General features: G+C 36.5%; 1 long non-coding RNA gene across 2 annotated transcripts in view; it reads left to right on the top strand.

The window, feature by feature from the left end:
- The window catches only part of LOC129136044 (uncharacterized), a 77,898-nt gene extending 58,799 nt beyond the window's left edge, over positions 1–19,099 (top strand). The window contains exons 4-7 of one of the 2 annotated variants that reach the window (XR_010148614.1): positions 1,263–1,360; positions 15,836–15,971; positions 16,539–16,682; positions 17,328–19,099. This is a non-coding gene — a long non-coding RNA (uncharacterized LOC129136044). Of the gene's footprint in view, positions 1–1,262; positions 1,361–14,144; positions 14,209–15,835; positions 15,972–16,538; positions 16,683–17,327 lie in introns of those variants that run through there. The other variant, XR_010148615.1, reaches the window with a different exon arrangement.
- Positions 19,100–20,171: the final 1,072 nt, after the last annotated feature.

Raw genomic sequence — 20,171 nt, 5'->3', positions numbered from 1 at the left:
CATAAGACCTAGCTTCCTCATTAGAAAGCAAGAAAAGAGGCCAGGCTCAGTGGCTCACGCCTGTAATCCCAACACTTTGGGAGGCCGAAGTGAGTGGATCACGAGGTCAGGAGTTTGAGACCAGGCTGACCAACATGGTGAAACCCTATCTCTACTAAAAATACAAAAATTAGCTAGGCATGGTGGCATATGCCTGTAATCCCAGCTACTCAGGAGGCTGAGGCAGGAGAATCGCTTGAACCTGGGAGGCAGAGGTTGCAGTGAGCCGAGATTGTGCCACTGCACTCCAGCCTGGGTGACAGCAAGACTCCGTCTCAAAAAAAAAAAAAAAAAAAAAAAGCAAGGAAACATATTTCCTAGGAAATTCTAAAAGCCATGAAGAAATCATAAGATAAACCCAAAAGACAGGAGAATGAAATATAAAGGAATATGGATACTATAACAAGGACTTGGAGGCAACAAAAATATAAAACCAGCACTAAAAGTATATTTCTGGCAATAGCAGACCAGATTGCTTGGATTAATCCTATTACTGAGAACAACTAGAAAAGCTAGACAAAGTAAAAACAATGTATGTTTGAAGGCATTGGAGGATTACTAAAATAGAAGGGATTTGCAGGAAAAAAAAATCTGGGAAATAAGTTAACCTTGCATTTGGCACTTTTTTTCTCAAGACAGTTTGCTGATTCTGAAAGTGTCAGCCTAGAGGTTGAGAAATTGATCTCAACTTGTAGCAGACTAACAGGGCTGGTGGTGTGAGAAATGAAGTTCAGAGTACACCAATGGGGAGAGACCCTGGTCTACACTTTTCAGTAGGGACAATGAAAGGCTACAATCTAAGAATAAGAGTAAATTCAAAAGGGAGCAGCTCTGCATAGCAGGTGCCAACAAACGTTTTAGCTTTTCTATAAAGGACCAGATGATAAATATTTTAGACTTTGCAGGCTTCACACTCAAATCTGCTATTGTAGCATGAGAGCAGACATAGACAGTATGTAAACACCTGGGCATGGCTGAATGTTCCTGTATTTGCAAAACAGGCTCAGAATCCTGTCCTTTTTTGGAAGGTATTGTCGAATAGATTATTGGCTAGGATGCCAGGGTCAGATTGGCAGCTAGAATAGTAGACACCTGCTTCCTAAGGGGTGATGGAAGGTGAAGGCAACGAGAGATTTAGGTAACTTCTGCTGCAGTTTGGGGTTATTTCTTGTGTGGTAGGCAGAATAATGCCCTACCCAAACATGTCCAAATTGTAATCCCAGGAACCCGTCAACATGTTGTAATGTGGCAAAGGTTGCAGACGGAATTAAGGTAGCTGATCAACTGACCCAAAGACAAGGAGATTACCTGAATTACACAGGTGGGTGCAATATAATCATAAATGTATTTAAAAGAGGAAGAGGAAGGCAGAAGAGAGAGTTAGAATAGATAGGGAGATGAGACTATGGAAGCAGTGACCAGAATTATGCAATGTGAGAAAGACTTGATTAGCCATTGCTGGTTTTGAAGATGGAAGTGGGCCATGAGATGAGAAACGCAGACAGCCTCTAGAAGTTGGAATATGCAAGAAAACAGAATCTCTTCTAGTGCCTCCAGAAAGGAGCACAGCCTGATTTTATCCACTGGGACTCACTTGGTACTTCTGACCTCCAAATTTGTAAGGTAATAAATTTGTAGTGTTTGTGGCAATTTGTTATAGCAACACTCCTCTTACCTGGGGATGGAGCTGACAATGCAGGTAGGGTAAAAGGAGACCCATGGATTGGCAGAAGGAGGAATGCAGAGATGGAGAATTAGGCTGGAACCAACACTACTCACTTGGTTTGCAACTGAATTATGCAAACCAACAAGGTATTGGTTTTATGAATGCTGTATTCTAATAATTCAAATCAAGAACAATTACCCCACTCTGCATAATCCTGCATGATTTAATGTTTCTTTAAAATGAGAACGTCCATAATTAACTCATTTATTTATCCAGCCCCCGTTATTTTCATCCTGCTGTTTGTCAGATGAGATTATGACTTATAAAAATAAAAAATAAAAATTGCTTCTTGTGAAAAAAGAAGTCTATCCATAAGACCTGAAGCTGAATAAGTCTCATTACATATAAATTCGCAAAGTGGCAATCGTGACAGGCACTATTTCACCTTTGTAGGCACAAAATGGTGACATGAAGAGCAAGAGAGAGAAACATGAATGTTACTGAATTATACCACTCTTGCCTTGTTTTAAAAGATACTTGAGACTGGGTAATTTATAAAGAAAAGAGGCTTAATTGGCTCAAGATTCTACAGGATGTATAAAAAGCATAGTGCTGGCATCCGCTTCTGCGGAGGCCTCTGGGAGCGTACAGCGATGGTGAAAGGCCAATTGGGGGAACTTGCCTGTCACATGGCCAAAGCAGGAACAACAGAAAGTTGTTGAGGGGTGGGGTGGGGGGAGGGGGGAGGGTAGCAAGTGCTGCACACTTTTAAATGACCAGATCTTGTGTGAATTCATGGCAAGAACTCACTTATCATCAAAGGAATGGCCCAAGCCATTCATGAGGAATCCGACCGCATGATCCAAACACCTCCCACCAGGCCCCACCTCCAACATTGGGAATTATATTTCAATGTAATATTTGAGCAGGGACGAACATTCAAACTATATGAGTTACCTTGTATAAGTCCTTCAATTTAGAAAAATTGGATGTTAAAATAGGATGCATCCTTAGCTTTTGACTAAGGCGTAAAGACTGGATGGTATGTTCCAAGGTGAGTGGGTTTAGTTAAACAACTTATACATATTGAGGCTATAAGAGGTTAAGGTGATTGGAGACGACAAAATTTCTTTGTGTAGAACTCTGATTCCTAACCAACCTGGGATGGGTGAGGGGCATGGGATGAGTGAGTTTTCCTCACTTCAGGTCTACTGAGGGGGGCCAGATTCTTTCCTGCATTTGGAAGACACTGTGGACTGATGCCTGGTCTGTGCCAGAGACTATCAAAGAGGGAGATGCTAACTGAAGCTGCTCATGGAAGCACAATAAAGGCTAAATTTTGAAAACAATGCATTTTCCTCCAATAAAGAGCCAAAGGAGATCCTGGGGAACAGGCATGGAATCCATGTCTATCACAAGAATGCTGGCCTGAGGTCACTGAAAATAACATTTTGCCCAAAAAAGTGTCTACCAGAGTACAAGGGGAATCTTGTAGAAACTGAGGGTGAAGCACTGGGTGCAGAAACTGAAGGATACCTGTAGTGGCCAGCTGAAGGAGAGCCTCTACCAGGTCAAGAGAACTATGGTTAGGAAAAGCCAGCAGGAAGTCATCAATGGATGCTAATAGCACCTCAAGTGCTAGAGTAATTTTTAAACATCCACCAGGCCCACGAGATAATTTGTATCAGCAGTTAAGTGTGAAGTTTCCTACCCCTGCCCCAGAACCTGCTTTTTTTTTTTTTTTTGCCTCTTCTTGCTCTGAGCCCAGAGGGTCAGAAAAGAGAGTAGTGGCTGCCCCTTGAATCTGGTGAGAGAGCCTCCGAGGGCGCCTCACAGAGACAGTTATGGTTCCTTGCCTGAGTAATCTCAAGGCTAGAGGCTATGGCTACTGGCCTGATGCAGGAGAAAGGGAGAGAGAGAAGATAAAAGACTGAGCTAGAGTTGGGGTTATATATTTGAAGGTCATAGGATGTAGCTGAATGCATGAGACTGTGCAAGATTCCCCAGGGAACTGCTACCGTCCCCCAGAATAGAGGAATACAGATATTGAAGCTGTGAAAAATGCCACCACTTAAATGGTAGAAGTAAAGAAGGAGTTTATTTTAATATAAACGGGTCCTCATCAAGGCTTCCTTTTGGTCAAAGGCCCCCATTTATGAGTCCTCTGCCTGACACCAGGGTTTCAGTCTGTGATCCTGTGAGAGGCCATGAGTAAAAGGCCACCTAGTAGCTAGATCCACAGGCTCGATGTTATCAGTCTGGAGAATTAATGAATGGAGCCATTTAGCCAGAGATGTAAAGGGAAATAGAACTACTATGGAGTGAACTTAGAGTAATTTATTAGTCCTTTGAATCACACTCTCATTTGCTTTTATATATGAATAGTAATACTGCCAGTAATATCTTGTAGAATTCAAGTCAATGATAATAACTTAGTAGCAATAACTACAATTTACTTGTCTATACTTTCCTAGGCCATGACTAAGTTTTTTATTTATTTTTATTTTTATTTATTTATTTATTTGTTTATTTATTTTTGCACAATACTGTTAAGTTTTCCTGAAACAAAGAAGGGGAAAAATGTATTGACCAAGGACACGAACTAGGTCCTGGCAGAGAATTCTTATTTTTCATGCATAGCATCAGTGAATAGTTTGTTCCAGCCTATTAATTATTTAAATAGTTATTATCTATGTTTGTCTTTCTTGCTTGAAATAAAAACTGCTGATCTAAGCTTATCTGCATCTTAGCATCTTTTAGCAATACAGAGTGTGTACAAAACCTTTTTTTGGCAGAGCAGAAAGAGGAAGATGAATCTTACTATGAGCCAAGAAGCTGGCAGCATGTCCGTCATTTTTACATGAATCCTCATTTAATTATGACAACGAACTTGTAAAAATAGATGTCTTACCTTTACTTTATAAATGAAGAGACCAAGGTCACTAAGTTATTAAGTGGCAAGACTCTGGCTATAATTCCAATGTCTGATTCTAGAACCTACAATGTAAAATATAGGCCCTCTATTCTTTCCATGATACCATCAGAAAATGCTTTATATATCATATCTCATTTTATTTCTCCATATGCTAATGAAGTAGATAAGAATTAAATGCTGTATTGCCAATTTTACAGACTGAGCATTTGTTGAACTGAACATAAGAGTCAGTCTAGGCAATCCAATGAGCCAACAAATTTTAACCCAAAGAAAAGTAAATGTGATCTGAAATGTATTCTATTTTGAACCATGATTCCCTTGTTGTAGTATGCTGAAAACATGTCCTCCTCTGCAAAAATTAATTTACTTATTAATGCCTGGAACCTATGAGTATTATCTTATTAAGCAAATGCATTTTACTTTCTGTGGCAAAATATATGATTAAGTTAAGGGTCTTAAAAGTCAGAGTTTATCCTGGATTAACTGGGTAAACCCTAAATGCAATGACATATTTTTATAAAAGACAGACTGAAAGAGATTTGAGACAAACTGTAAAGGAGAAGAGACACATATGTCAAACATATGTGCCTAAAAAGCTATTTCAGAATGAGACAATAGAATGGAGATCAATTAATAAAAGAAAGACAAAAGAGCACTTTATGTAGCTGAACAAAACCAAAACTTTTAAGTAGAAAAGTGTCCCCAAGATTTTTAAAAACCATACTAAATTTCAGGACAATAGTTAAAAGAAAATCCTAAAAACTTCTAGAGGGGAAACATATTTCTCCTACAAAGGTAGAAAAATGGATTTTTATTAGACTTTTCTAGATTCCAGAAGATAATGAAAATATGCCTTAAACCATTCTTAAGGAAAATAATTTTGAATCAAGAATTCCACTTCAGCTAAATTTGTGCATAAGTGGAAAAGTTAAGTGGATAAGTTAAGTTCTCTCTCTCACATGCACTCTCAAAAATATAATTACTCAGGGAAACCCCTTGAAATAGCAACTGAAGATATGCCAGTAAAACAGATACAATCCAAAAAGAACACAAGGGAAAATAAAACAGTGGTACACAATAAAACAAATAAAAATAAAATTATATTGTTACAACTATGTAGTTGTCAATGTATAGTAAAAAAAAGCAACAACATGGAGCTAAAAAAGGAAGTGGCAGGGTATAGAGAAAGAGAATTACAAATATGATAATGTTATTGTAATTCAAGAGGAGGTTATAATACTAACTCTAGATATTGAGGGAAATAAATAAAAATAAAACTTTTAAGTGTAGCCATCAAAGGGCACATAGAAAACCATCAAACCATTAAAGGAAAGAAAAATACAACAAAATTTGATTAGTCAATTCTAAAAAAAGTATTAAAAAAGGGGAAAACCTCCAAGCAAACACAGTAAAAAGAAAATAAGATGCTAAGAATACCAATGTATCTTCAATCACAATAAATGTGAATGGATTAAATTTTCACATTGAATCATTCAGGATATAAGCACGGGCAAAGATTTCATGATGAAGACAACAAAAGCAAAAATTGACAAATTGGATCTAATTAAACTAAAGAGCTTCTGCACAGCAAAATAAACTATCAACAGAGTAAGCAGACAACCTACAGAATGGGAAAACATTTTTGCAAGCTATGCATCTGAAAAAGTTCTAATTTCCAGCATCTATAAGGAACTTAAACAAATTTACAAGAAAAAAAAAATCCCACTAAAAAATGGGCAAAGGACATGAACAGACACTTCTCAAAAGAAGACATACATGTGGCCAACAATCACATGAAAAAAATTCAGTATCACTGATTATTAGAGAAATGCAAATCAAAATCACAATGAGATACCATCTCACACCAGTCAGAATGACTATTATTAAAAAGTCAAAAAATAAATGCTGGTGAGGTTGTGGAGAAAAAAAGAATGCTTTTACACTGTTAGTGGGAGTGTAAATTAGTTCAACCGTTGTGGAAGACAGTATGGTGATTCCTGGAAGACCTAGAAACAAATACCATTAGACCCAGAAATCCCATTACTGGTATATACCCAAAGGAATATAGAAAGTTCTATTATAACGACACATGCACACATATGTTTATTGCAGCACTCTTTACAATAGCAAAGACATGGAATCAACCTAAATGCCCGTCAATAATACACTGGATAAAGAAAATATGGCACATATACACCACAGAATACTGTGCAGCCATAAAAAAGAATGAGATTATGTCCTTTGCAGGGGCATGGATGGAGCTGGAGGCCATTATCCCTAGCAAATCAATGCAGGAACAGAAAATCACATACCACGTGTTCTCATTTGTAAGTGGGAGCTAAAGGATGAGAACAAATGGACACGTGGAGGGAAACAATGCACACTGGGTCCTATTGGAGGCTGGAGAGTGACAGGAGGGAGACGATTAGGAAAAATAACTAATGCACACTAGGCTTAATCACTGAGTGATGAAATAATATGTACAACAAACTCTCATGACACACATTTACCTATGTAACAAATCTGCACATCCTGCACATGTACCCCTGAACTTAAGAGTTTTAAAAAACATTTCCACATTGAAACAGAGATGTATATTGTACCAAAACTAGTCCAAATAGAGGTTGCTTAGAAACGATATACCAGAAATAACAACAAAAATTACTCAATAACCAATCATTCCGATGCTATATAAACCATTTCATGGCAGAGACAAATAAACATTTTTTTTACTTCAGTACATGAGGCTTCTGTAATCTAGAAACAAAAACTAGACAGAGAAATAAAAATGAGAGAGAATTATAAATTTTATTATTAAATAGATGTAAAATCCTTAAATATCAAGAAAAATCTAATAATATTTTAAAATCAAAATCCTTATCAAATGGTTTAGTCTCAGGAATACTAGAATGGTCAAGCATTAAATGATTTCTATTAAAGCAAGTGACCACACTAACAGATTGAAAGAGGAAAAATCATATCATCATCCCAAAAGATTCCAAAGAAGCATTTAATCGAATTAAATACTCATTCTTGATAAAATTTGCAGTAACCTAGAAAGAAGAAAATTTCTCAACGTAAGTGTCTCTACAAGAAAACAAAGCAAAATCACATTGACCCATAAAAATTTGGAAGCATTTGCAATAATAAAATATTTCAAATATGTAAAACTAAACCAAATGAGAAATATGTAATACTGATATTAAAAACTATAAATCTTTCCTGAAAGACATAAGAGAAGTCCTGAATAAATGAAAAGGTACTATTTTAATGGAGGGAGAGAGTCAATATTTTAGGTTGACAATTCTCACACATTAATAAATTCAGTGCAACACATACATGATTGTAAAATGAAATTTATGATGATGACTTTAAAACTAATATCTGATAAGAAAATGCAGAAGAGTGATAAAAATTTTGAACACAGAAAAAAATTGATTTAATCACATGCAATTTAAAAATATTGAATTGTCACAAAAATTAAAACCAGGCAGCAGTTTGGCATTATACTTTAAAATACTATTGCAAATATTAAATAGCTGATACAAATAAAATGAAAAAGACAGGGACATAAATAGTAAAAGGAGCAAAGGCCATAAACAGACAATTTACAGAAAAACAAAAATCATCAATAACAGGAAAAGATGCTCATAATATTTTGGGAAATTAGAGTTTGTGAGAGTACTACTGTGAATCAGGCATTCTCATACATTTTTATTTCCAGTAGTATAAACTGGTAAAATGTTTGGGGAGAAATTTGTAAATATTAAAATCTGAAGTGCATGCACACTTCTACCTAGTAATATTTATCTGTGTGCAGGAAAAGACATGTGCAAAGATGTTCATTACAACACTGTTCAAAATAGCAAAAAATGAAAGATAATCTAAATGATCATCATACAGCAATGGGTAAATAAATGATGGTATATTCATATTAGTTGTTCTATGTAACAATTAAAAAGAATGTGGTTTATCTATGTGAACCTACACAGAAAGAAAGACATGAAGTGAACTTAAGGTATGTCTGATGCCATTTATTGAAAATGGACCACATATTTTATGTACATATGGTAGTGTACAGTACATTTTATGTGAAGATGTACAGTAATATGTCAAAACAGTTGTCACCTCTGGAGAAAGTGGGATTGGTGGGAAAGTAGAAAATGGCAGTGAGGTCCATGTTTATTTTTTCTGTAAACATATCTCTATACCTTGAATTTTTCATAACATTATTTTGTAATAAACTAATAATATATACAACTGTGTTTATTTAAATACACACACAAACACATATACACATTACTAAGGAAATCTCTCATTCTTGATAGACAATGAAAAGAAAGAAATGTGCCAGTTCTTCCACTGAGGCCAACTAGAAAATCTGGATAAAATATATTACATATCCACTCATGGATACTAGACAGCCAACATGTTGTTGAATATTTACTAGGCTAGAGGAAGAGAGCTTTTGAGAATTTACTGATTGCAGAGGGCGAGTGTTGAGAGATTACAAACCTGAGTGAGTGACATTTTGAGAATCTCATAAAACTAAGGGGCTATGGGCTTGAATTCCAGGGACCAACAAAAAGCACAGACCCTGGTGAACTCCTTGACTTTGTCTTGGGATCTTAAAGAGTGGCAGCACTGAACTAAGAGGTAAATAGCACCCCTTCCCAATATGTCAGTAGCTTTGAGTCATCTCATTCACTCATTGTTATGGGCTGAATTATGTCACCCTGAAATTCATATGTTCAAGTCCTAACCCCTGGTACCTCAGACTGTGACAGTATTTGGAGATAGAGTCTTTAAAAAGTAATTAAGTTAAAATGAAGCCATTAGAGTGAGCCTTAATGCAATGTGACTGGTGTCCTTATAAGAAGAAAAGATTAGGACACAGACACACACAGAGGGAAGACCAGGTAAAGACATAGGAAGGAGAGGATAGCCATCTATAAACCAACAAGAGAGGCTTCAGAAGAAACTAACCCTGATAGCACCTTGATCTGAGACTTCTAGCCTCCAGAATCATGAGAAAATAAATTTCTGTTGTTTAAGCTACCCAGTCTGTGATAGTTTATTACAGCAGCCTTAGCAAAAATATTGACAATCATTCAACTGGATTAAAGTGAATCCTAGATTGCTAGTGCCCCAGGGACCAGGCAGAAACTAATCATGGGAGAGATTTGGTCTCAAATTATTCCTACAAACAAAATGAAATTATTACAATAAAAGTAAAAGTAATCAAGAGATAAGACAATGCAGATGAAAAACAGCAGAAATGATAAACAATAGAAACTGACTTATAGGACCCCCAGTAGCGCAGTGTTAATACCTAGACTTTAAACTAAGTATGCCCAATATATTCAAGGGTGTAAAATGTAAGACTAGAAATTTCAGTAGAGAATTGAAAACTAAAAAAAAATCAAATATAAATCTGAAAATGAAAAAATAGCCAAAATTAACAACTTAATAGATGGAATTAACTGCAGAGTAGAAACAATTGAAGAAAGAATTAGTGATTGAAAGACAGATTAGAAAAAAAAACCCAAAATGAGACACAAGGAGACAAAATGATAGAAAATACAGAAGAATGCATAAGCAATATGCAGGACATGATTAGAAGATCTGATATATGTGGAATTGAACCAAAAGGAAGGAAGAAGAATGGTCCAGAATCAATATTTTGAAAGAAAATGGCTAAAAGTATTCAAACTTTTGTGATGAAAGACATCAAGTCACATTTTCAAGAAGCCCCATGAACTCCAAGCAAGGTAAGTTAAGTGAAATCATACTTGGAAGTTCTTTTTAAAAATCTTAAAAGCAGCCAGTGAAAAAACATTACTTTTAAAGGAACAAGGCTGATAGCTCAGTTGTCAATAGAAACAATGAAGCCAGAAAAAAGAGTATCTTTAAAGCCCTGGAAGAAAATTACTGACCTAGATTATTCACCTTATGAAAATATCCTTCAAGAATAAAAGTGAAATGAAGACATCTCCAGATGAACAAGAACGGTGATAACTCATCATTAAAGGAAATTCAAAAGTACATTTCAGACAGAAGGAATATGACCCCAGATGAAAGTGTGGAGATGCAGAAATAAATGAAAGACAATAGAAAGGTAATACATAGATAAATAGAAGTAGATGTTCAATGTATAACAGTGTCCTTATGGATTTAAAATATGCATAAATTAAAATATATACAAATAAAAAAGAAATCTTGACATTTGCAACAACATAGATGGACTTGCAGGACATTTTGTTAAGTGAAACATCCAGACATGGAAAGACAAATACCACATGATCTCATTCATATGTGGAATCTAAAACAAGTTGATCTTATTAGAATAATGGTTACCAGGGGCTGGGGTGGTGGTCAAGGAGGGGGTTGAGGAAATGATCCAAGGTTACAAAATTTCAATTAGATAGAATAAGTTCAAGAGATATATTGTACAACATGGTGACTATATAATAAACAATGATACATTGTATTCTTAAAAAATGCTAAGGTTTAAAATGTTCTCACCACAAAAATGACAACCGTGTGAGGTAATGCATATGTCGCTTGGCTGGTTTGGCCATTGTGCAGTGCTTATGTGTTTCAGAATGTCATGCTATATACAATTTAATCTGTCAATCTGAAAATTTAAAAATATAAAAATAACTATACATATATAGAGAGAGCACATATATGTATATGCTGAAAATCAATGCATTAAACATCTACCTTTTGAAAGTAAGAAAAACCCAGTAAATTAAACTCTAAGAAATTAGCAGGATGTAATAATAAGAACAAAGATTAATAAAATAAAAATTAACAATAAAGAGAATAAAAAGGCCAAAAGTTTTTTTTTTTGAAAAGACTACTAAAATAGAGAAACACTTGGAAAGACTGATTTTTAAAAAGGAAGATACAAATAACCAATGTCAGGAATAGTAAGTAGGAAGGGACCTCACTATATATTGTACAAATAGTAAAAATGTAGTTAAGATGGCATTGTGGACAATATTATGACAATAAAATTGAAATATAAATGCAATGAACATACCAGAAAAATTCACCTTACCAAAAACTGACACAATAAGAAGTAGAAAATATGAATTTTAAAAATTACTTTCTTTAGGGGGTACTTTGTGTTAGATACAAATTAACTGAAATTATCCCCTTCGTATATGCATGTAGCAGCTCCACAGAGGGGTTTGTGCTTGTAAAATCAAGTATGGTTCTACATAGAGAAAGATGAAGGTATTCTACCTTACATTTCCTTTCAGTCTACATTTAAGAAACTTTCCCATTCATGCTGTTCAACCTGTGCATAAAGTGGACATGAAACCTGTCCTGCCCTTCTTTCTGCATAAATACACGCTGATTGTAGACTGGGTTCAGGCAGAGTTACCAAAACCTTGGCAGGAACGAGGAAGGGGGAATGTTCATCCAAATAAATACTCAAGTGTGTGTCTTATTCTTTCCACTTTCCATAGATTGAAGCTAAGGCAAAGGAATGACTCTAAGCATCATCACAGAAGGAGATTATGATGATAGTTTGTTTAATGATAAGTAATTTCTGATTCCCTATCTGAACACTGTTGTAAAATAGATTTTTTCTGTTTTTGTGCTTTTGTAAGAATACTTCTTATTAAATTAATCACAATGTTGCTGAAACTGAACAGACATTTCACATACTCAATGAAGTAAACTGTGGATTTCAAAAGTTTACTAAGAAATAGCAAAATAGGCAGAAAGTAATCACAGTCTATAAAATAGACACTGGAATTGCTCTACTAATAAATAGCATGAGTTATTCTTCCCACAGGATGGAGGAACTACCATGCTTAGATCTTTATTTTAAAACTCAGCTAATAGATGTATCAGTAGAAATAATAAAATAATAAAACTACTGTGTAATAAGTGAAATAATACAAAATCAACCAAAGCTTGTATTCCTGAGAAATTGGTAAGGTTCTTCTCTTTTCTATGATGTGATCATCTCATGTTTTGCTTTTTGCTCAAACATACAGAGAACGTAGAGAAAGGTTTGAGACTCATGTTCAGAAATCTGATTAATCCTTGTAGCCAATATGACTTTCCTGCTATCTTCTGTGATACTGATGTTCTCTGTTTACTTGTATTTAATTAATTTTTAAAAAAAACATTACAGTAGCTCTATCTTGCTGGAAGGTGCTTCAACGTGAATACATCATGTATAAATGTGAAACAACAAAGTAAAAATTGTGACATTATAAGAGAGGTTTTTCAGTAAAATTCAAGTAATTTATTTTATTTATCTAGATTATCCATTATATTTTATTGATAAAATTCAATTACTGGCTTCTAGGTTTATGCCTATTGCCAAAAAGAAGCTCTCTGTATATATATGCTAAATTGTTAAGTTGTAGCCCCTTGTATATAAAGCAAAATTTTCAATGTTTATCAAAATGCATGCAGAAAAAAAATCTGTTCTTTTTTTTCACATAATATCAATGTCTTCTCAGGAACAATTCCTATAGTCCATAGTGCAATGATCCAAGCCTTCAAGGAGAGGCAGTGAGAAGTGAGACCCTCATTTAATGTTGCCTGTTGGGCTAGTTAGTTCACCTTGAATACACATGACTGGTGGCCAGCAAGGAATTGTCTGTTAATTTAATTTTTTATTTGCAGACATTTATACATGTTGCCCATTTTATGATAGCTCATCTATATACCAATCACTCAAGTGGGCTAACTCATAAGACTGACAGAGGGTAAGAGTAAATGCACATGGAAATCGACAAGTGAACAGGCTGACAAATTCAGAACTGCAAACACACAGCTTCCATCTACTCAACTGGAGCCATGTTTACAGATCAGAGCTCAGATATACATAAGACTCCTTTGGAAAATGTCATTAAGCATTTGCCTCTCCATTCCTAAAAAGATCTTGTTTAGTCAGTGGTAAAGGGAAACATGTCAACTATAATAAAAATGGTGATAGCCTCATTTTTCAGCGGAATTTCCCACTATGAAAAGGGCTTAATTATTAGCAAAAAGCTCTGCTACCCGGGAGCTTTCCTCCTGTCCAATGTGACATTACTCACTCTCCACCCACAGCCCAGTGGAAAATTATAATGAGCAAAGCTGGGGAAGGCAGCAGTGTAACTAAATTCTGCAAAACAATCCTCTTGAGTTGATTCCCTCACCCTTTCCTCTTTAGCAATATGCAAAACCATGAAACCAACCCACCACAGATGATATTTGTGAGGTCTATCACTCGGTGAGTTGGGTGCTATGAAATGTGTGTTACAGGAAAAGTCCATGTTTGAATAGGGCTTAACTTCTTTAATAATAACAATAATAATGGAATATACTATTCGCCAAACAGTATGCTAGGTGTCAAACATAGAATCTCATAGAATCCTTTAAACTACCTTACAAAGAGTGCATTATTTTAATCACCATTTTACAAGCTAGGTGATTTGCAGTTAAGTCTACGTTTCCTAGCACAACTCTCTTTCCATTCACCTACAGGACTCTCCTATTGAGTTTGCTGCATGGTTTTACTTGTGTGATGCTGTCGGTGAGATCTAGTCTGGTGAGTGTGTGTGTGTGTGTTTGGTGTCTTCTATGCTGTTTGAGCTGCATAGGAAAGCCTTTACCCCTCATTTGCCATACTGCCCCTGGTTCACAAGAAATTGTGCCCTACCACATCACAGCTCTTTTCCTAAGGATCCTGATGCACTTCATGGTTTTCTTGTGACTATAGCATAATTCAGTCATCCACAGGCCTTAGGATGTGCCATTGTGTAGACTATGACCCTCATGAAAACAAGAAATCTCTGAAGAGTGTCAGAGAAACTCTACATCAGAAGATGCACACTGGCTGACTGTGATTTAAATCTTGCTTGTAGATGTATTTCCTTGACCAACACAGGGGTTCTTTGTCTGCGTTTTGGGAAACAAAAATATTCAACTTTTACAAAAAAATCAAAGATTTCATGTAAAACCTGACTTGCACCTTTTCTTGAAAAACCAAGAACTGATAACACTGTGTCCTTTTTCTGCATGACAACTGTATCTTCCTTTAAAAGGGCATACACTCTGGTCTACTGCAGGACCTTTCTCCCATAAGTCTGTATTTGCATCTATACCTAGCATTGCTCGATGGTTCTCATTGCCCACTGGGCAGGCATTGTGAGTTTGCTGATTCCTGCTTTGCTTGAATCATGACTCCCATCATCTGAAGCACTGTTAGCAAGGCATCTGTTGACAGCCAATTTGCCAAGACTGCCCTTTTCTGTTCTCAGTGTGTGGTGAAGCCATGTGTGACTTTTTTTTTTTTTTGGTCCTCTTTGGCTATGTTGAGTACTTCCATTACCCACAACTAGAAAAACCCAATTCCACTTAACAGTCAAGAGAATGCAGCTAACCACTCCCTGAAGCTTCTTCACCCCCAAACTTCCTTAGAGTGTATATGGAGGAGCTTTATGGAATGGTGAGAATCTCTAAAGGTACCCAGGAAGTGTGATTCCTGCTTCAGAACCTTGAGGGCACTGGTTTCACTGAAATGAAGACTCACTTCCTATTTATTTTTCCTACTCAGTGGCAAACCATCTGGTAAATCTTAATTCTTTCTCCCAAACTGAGGAGAATGACCCGAAGTGGAGAAAGTAAGGAACTGTCAATTTATCCTGCAACATTTCAATGCTGTGTTTAGTGATAGCTCCCTTGCATTTCAATTCAACCCATATTCATCAAGCGCCTTCTATGTGTAAAGGACTATGCCCTGCAGAGTGGCTGCGGATCACACCCCATGTGTTTAAAGCACTTTGATATACATTATTTTATGTAATCCATATATTAATCCAATGAGATGGGTCTTCATTATGCCCATTTTACAGATACTGGTCCCTAGGCTGAGAAGGATCTTATCCAACATCATTGTGAGAAATAAATAAAGAGCAAAACCAAGGTTTGAACTCAAGGTTTGGGGCTCTATTTCAGTACAGTACCTAGAGTTTTAATACTATCTTAGACCATATTAGTTTAGAGGAAATGGTCTCATTGACAGAAGAAAAAAATGATTCTCTAGCTTCTTCCAGTTTTCTACGGTATATGAGATGGAAGCACAAGTATTGATGAAAAGATCCTCTCTTCTACCAGCTATATTCTGTTCTTTAATTTGTATTTGGGTTTAATTTATTTAATTTTCTATTTTCTAGCTCTGGCTGCTGGTAAGAGGAAACTACTAATCTAGAAAAGGGAGCCTCAACATTGTAACTGCCGCTGCAGCACACTATTATTAGCATAGATCCTAATATTTGGGATGAAGCAAATACAACGGAGCCAGCATTGCAGGTGCCATGGAAGTTTCACTGCCCTCAATATTGCTGACACTCATTACCATGGGCATGCAGCAGTACAGTTGCTGCTAGTTATCCCTGCCAGTCATGGACAGTGTGGGGACACTGGTAACACTGATTGCCAAAGCAGGGCTGTGCTCCCTGGTGCTCTGTATACACCCATGATGTGCTATTCTTTGGGAGTGGGCACAGAGATAAGGTGATTTGGTTTGGTGGACGTGGTGATGGGATACTCCACAGCCAAGAGTTCTTCTCTATGAGACCTACAAGAGGCAAGAAACAGTGGTGAGAGTCCTTCTGCTTCTCTATGTCCTGGCCAGTACAATTCACATTCACTTAGAATCAGGCACTCCTGTGGACTAGCAGAAGGCAGCAGTAACATTTTTCCTGAAATGAAACATCTCCTAGGAGTTAGGCATTTACTGTCTTATTTTATGCTCTAATTCTAATATGGAAGCACAGCTATTTATATGTCATTAATTTATTCATTTAACAAACATAAGTGAAGTACTTATTGTGTACCAGGTAAGAGACATAACTCCTATTTTCAATTTGTTCACAGGCTATAAAAGGAATCACATATTGTCTTAGTCTGTTTGTGCTGCTGTAACAAAATACTTGAAACTGGATAATTTGTAAAGTACAGAAATTTATTTTCTCACAGTTCTGGAAGCTGGGAAATCCAAGATCAAGGTGCCGGCACCTGGTGAGAATTTTCTTGTTGGGTCCTCACATGGTGAAGGCACAAGGGCAAAAAGGGGAGGAATGCTATATTCTCAAATGGTGGGAGGGTAGAGGAGAATGAACCCACTCTCAAGCCCTTTTATAAGATCCTTAAACTTATCCATGAGGGCCCCATTTTCATGACTTACTAAACGCCCTACCTCTTAATATTATCACAATGGTGATGAAAAGTTTCACCGTGAATTTTGGTGGGGATGAAAATAGTCAAACCACAGCCATTTATAAATGTGTAGTTACAATACAGTATTCTACGATACAGGTACTCAGATGGTTGTGAGAACACTGAGTAGGAGTATTTTATTTCCCCTCCTCTATTTTGGGGGATTCAGAAACATTTTCTGAATGAGGGTATATCTGAACTGACACCTGAAGGACAGAAAAGACTTAAGCAGACATGACGGGGTAAGTCACAGCAGCATGTAAGAGGTGCTTATAGAAGAAAACTTGGCACATTTGGAATGGCTTGGAGGTGACAAGATTTGGGTGGGTTGTGAATGGTGAAGTTTGGGGCAGATATATCCTTGGTCAAGATCATGAAGGACCTTGAGCATCAGCCTGGGAAAACCCTTGAAAAGTTAAGCCAGTGAGTGACATGATCACATTTTAGATCCCTTCTAGATGCAGAATAAAAGATGAACCTGCTGAGGAGGACAAATCAAGAACACTTCCTCTTTCTCTGGGATTATGAACTGGACAACTTTGGGAGGTGTGGGGAAGGACAGAATACCAACAAAGCCAGTCACATCGGTCTGGCAAGCAGAGGGGTGACAGCTGTTCCAGGCATTCTTGCTGACAACCCCCGCAGTGCAGGAGCCCTTGGGATGAGAGGCAGCTTCAGTCTGCCTGAGTGCCATGGGATACCTTACCAACCATGCAAAGCTGTGATTTGGCACATGTATCCACCGGGCCTGGGAGGAGCAATGCCACTGTCAACTTCAGGAGCCTAGAAAAGCTGACAGTAAAGAGAACTCAGACCAGCCTTAGCTGGATATTGACAGCAGCAGTGGTTATAGAGTTGGGCTGGGCCTGAGGCCAAATGAGTTGGCAGGGTCTCCCTGGCCTCTGCCTGGCCCCACTCAGCTCCATCTGTCTAATGGTGGGTGTCAGCCTTGAAAAGTGCCAGCCATCGATTCTGGCAATTCAGGAAAGGAGAAGAGGACACATAAGATATATGCTCATAAGTGAAAGACTGCCTAAAATGTCCTGGGCTAGAAACCAGTCACAGTGTGGCCACAGGGATCCTTTACACACTGTCCTCATCCTTTGCCTGCTTTCCCTTTTGTTTACCATTTTTATTCTTACAGAGATGCCCAAATGAATGTGTCGATAAAGACATTTTCAATGGGGCCAGAGAAAGAAAATCTAATTCAAAATGCCTTAAGCAAAAAACAAATTAACTGTTCAAGTAACTGAAAAGTCCACTGATATTTTAGGGCATAGTAGGATTAGGGATTCAAAATTGTGTTAAAGTTTCTCTTCTGTCATTCCCAGCCTTACAGCATTTTAACTGCTTAGCATCCTAGTATAAAAGAGGCTTTTTTTCCCATGGGAACAAAAGTTCTGAATTTTAATCTAATTTTCCTGTTTTGGAAAATGACTAGAGCAATGGGAAACTCTGGTTAACTAGGCTGGAATTCTATGCACATGCTTGCAGCGGGGAGAGGTTTTTCAATCCCACTCAAAACAAATGGATTAGTTGTTGGAGAATGGCGCTTTCTTAGAGGAAATGAGGAAATACGGATAGCATTACTGGCCAAAAGGGGAAAATTACAAACCAAAACAACAGACACTTCACTTTATAGAATCTTTGGCTTACCAAGTTATGTGTACTAAAGGTGATTAATTCCGATGAAGGTTATCTGTTGATGATGATAGTATAATTGGTAATTAATGATGATTAATTATGATTGGTATTTTATGAAGAGATTTGTATAGTTTGGTATATTGTTGAGTAATTTTCCTGAGACAGTTTTCCTAGTTAGAAGAGTGGTTTAGACACTTTGCTAAGTTAATGTATCATTTACCATTAAAAGTGCTGTGGAATTATCCAAGGGCTAGGAGCCATGGTCTTAAAACATTTCAGTTAAATGACTTAAAATCATAACTCATATCTATATCAAAGTTAGGTGGTTAACATAAAATATTCATGTGACTATAGTATATTATTCCAGCAACACCTTAAGATTGTTTCTAGCTAAGTCCCGGAGGCTTTTCCTTTATACTTTTCATGAAATTGTTATTTTACCAAATACATTTGTAAATTGAAAATAACATAAATATACAAAGTCACAATATTAGGCATGATTTGTTCAGAGCACTGTCTGGAGGTCCTGACCTCAATTTCATTGATTATGTTGGCACAAACAATACCTATTTGTTAAATAAAAGAAGAATGAATGAATGACTATCATAGTCTAATTCCTATAGGAAAGTTAAAAAAAATATATATATAGGCACCAAAATCCATTTGTAGATCCTTATCACCCCAGCTTGGGATGATACTTGGGATGTTAGCCTTGAGAAAAGAAAGAAAAAAAATCATGAAACATTTTGAAAAAAGAATTGTCCTGTCAGAGTGACAAAATATGATAACTGGTTATAATAAGAGGCCAAAGATGACCTGAAGTTTTTAAGATGACTTTTGGATGGGAAACATGAATGTTGTTGCTGATGATAGCTTCTGTTTACTAAGTGTCAATTTCTTGTCAGACATCTTTTGTGTTATCTTATTTCTCATGATTTAGTAAGATAAATTACTTTCCATATTTTATATATGAGAAAACAGGCTTAGAGTATCTTGCCTATGGGCATGTAGCTAAAACATTCCCTGACAGAGCTGGAATTCAACCCAATGTCAGCCTAATATCCTGTTTTTACTAGATTATGGGTATCATCAATATAATTCTTTTTGAGAGGGAAAGCTTGCTGGGAGGGAGTAATTGAAGGAGTGAATTACATTTATTTTTCTAATTTTAAAAATTGTGGTAAAATACATGCAACATAAAATTTACCATTTTAACCATTTTTAAGTGCAGCCATCACCATCATCCATCTTAAGAACATTTTTCATCTTCCAAAACTGAAACTCTACCCATAAGTAATAACTCCCTACTCCCTGCTACCTGCAGCCTCTGGTAACCACCATTCTACTTTCTGTTTATATGAATTTGATTATTCTAGGTACCTTACATAGGTAGAATCATACAGTATTTTTACTTTTGTGACTGGCTTAATTCTCATAGTATTCAAGGTTTATAGCATGCATCAGATTCTCCTTCCATTTAAAGGCTGAATAATATTCCATTGTATGTATATGTATATGTATATGTATATGCTACATTTTATTTATCCATTCATCTGTCAATGGACACTTGGATTTCTTTTACATTTTGGCTATTGTGAATCCAAGTCCCTGTTTTCATTTTTAGGGGTATATACCCAAAAATGGAAT

This window comes from Pan troglodytes, chromosome 11, assembly GCF_028858775.2.
Source record: "Pan troglodytes isolate AG18354 chromosome 11, NHGRI_mPanTro3-v2.0_pri, whole genome shotgun sequence".
Classification (NCBI taxonomy): domain Eukaryota; kingdom Metazoa; phylum Chordata; class Mammalia; order Primates; family Hominidae; genus Pan; species Pan troglodytes.
This window is presented reverse-complemented; position numbering and strand designations above follow the sequence as displayed.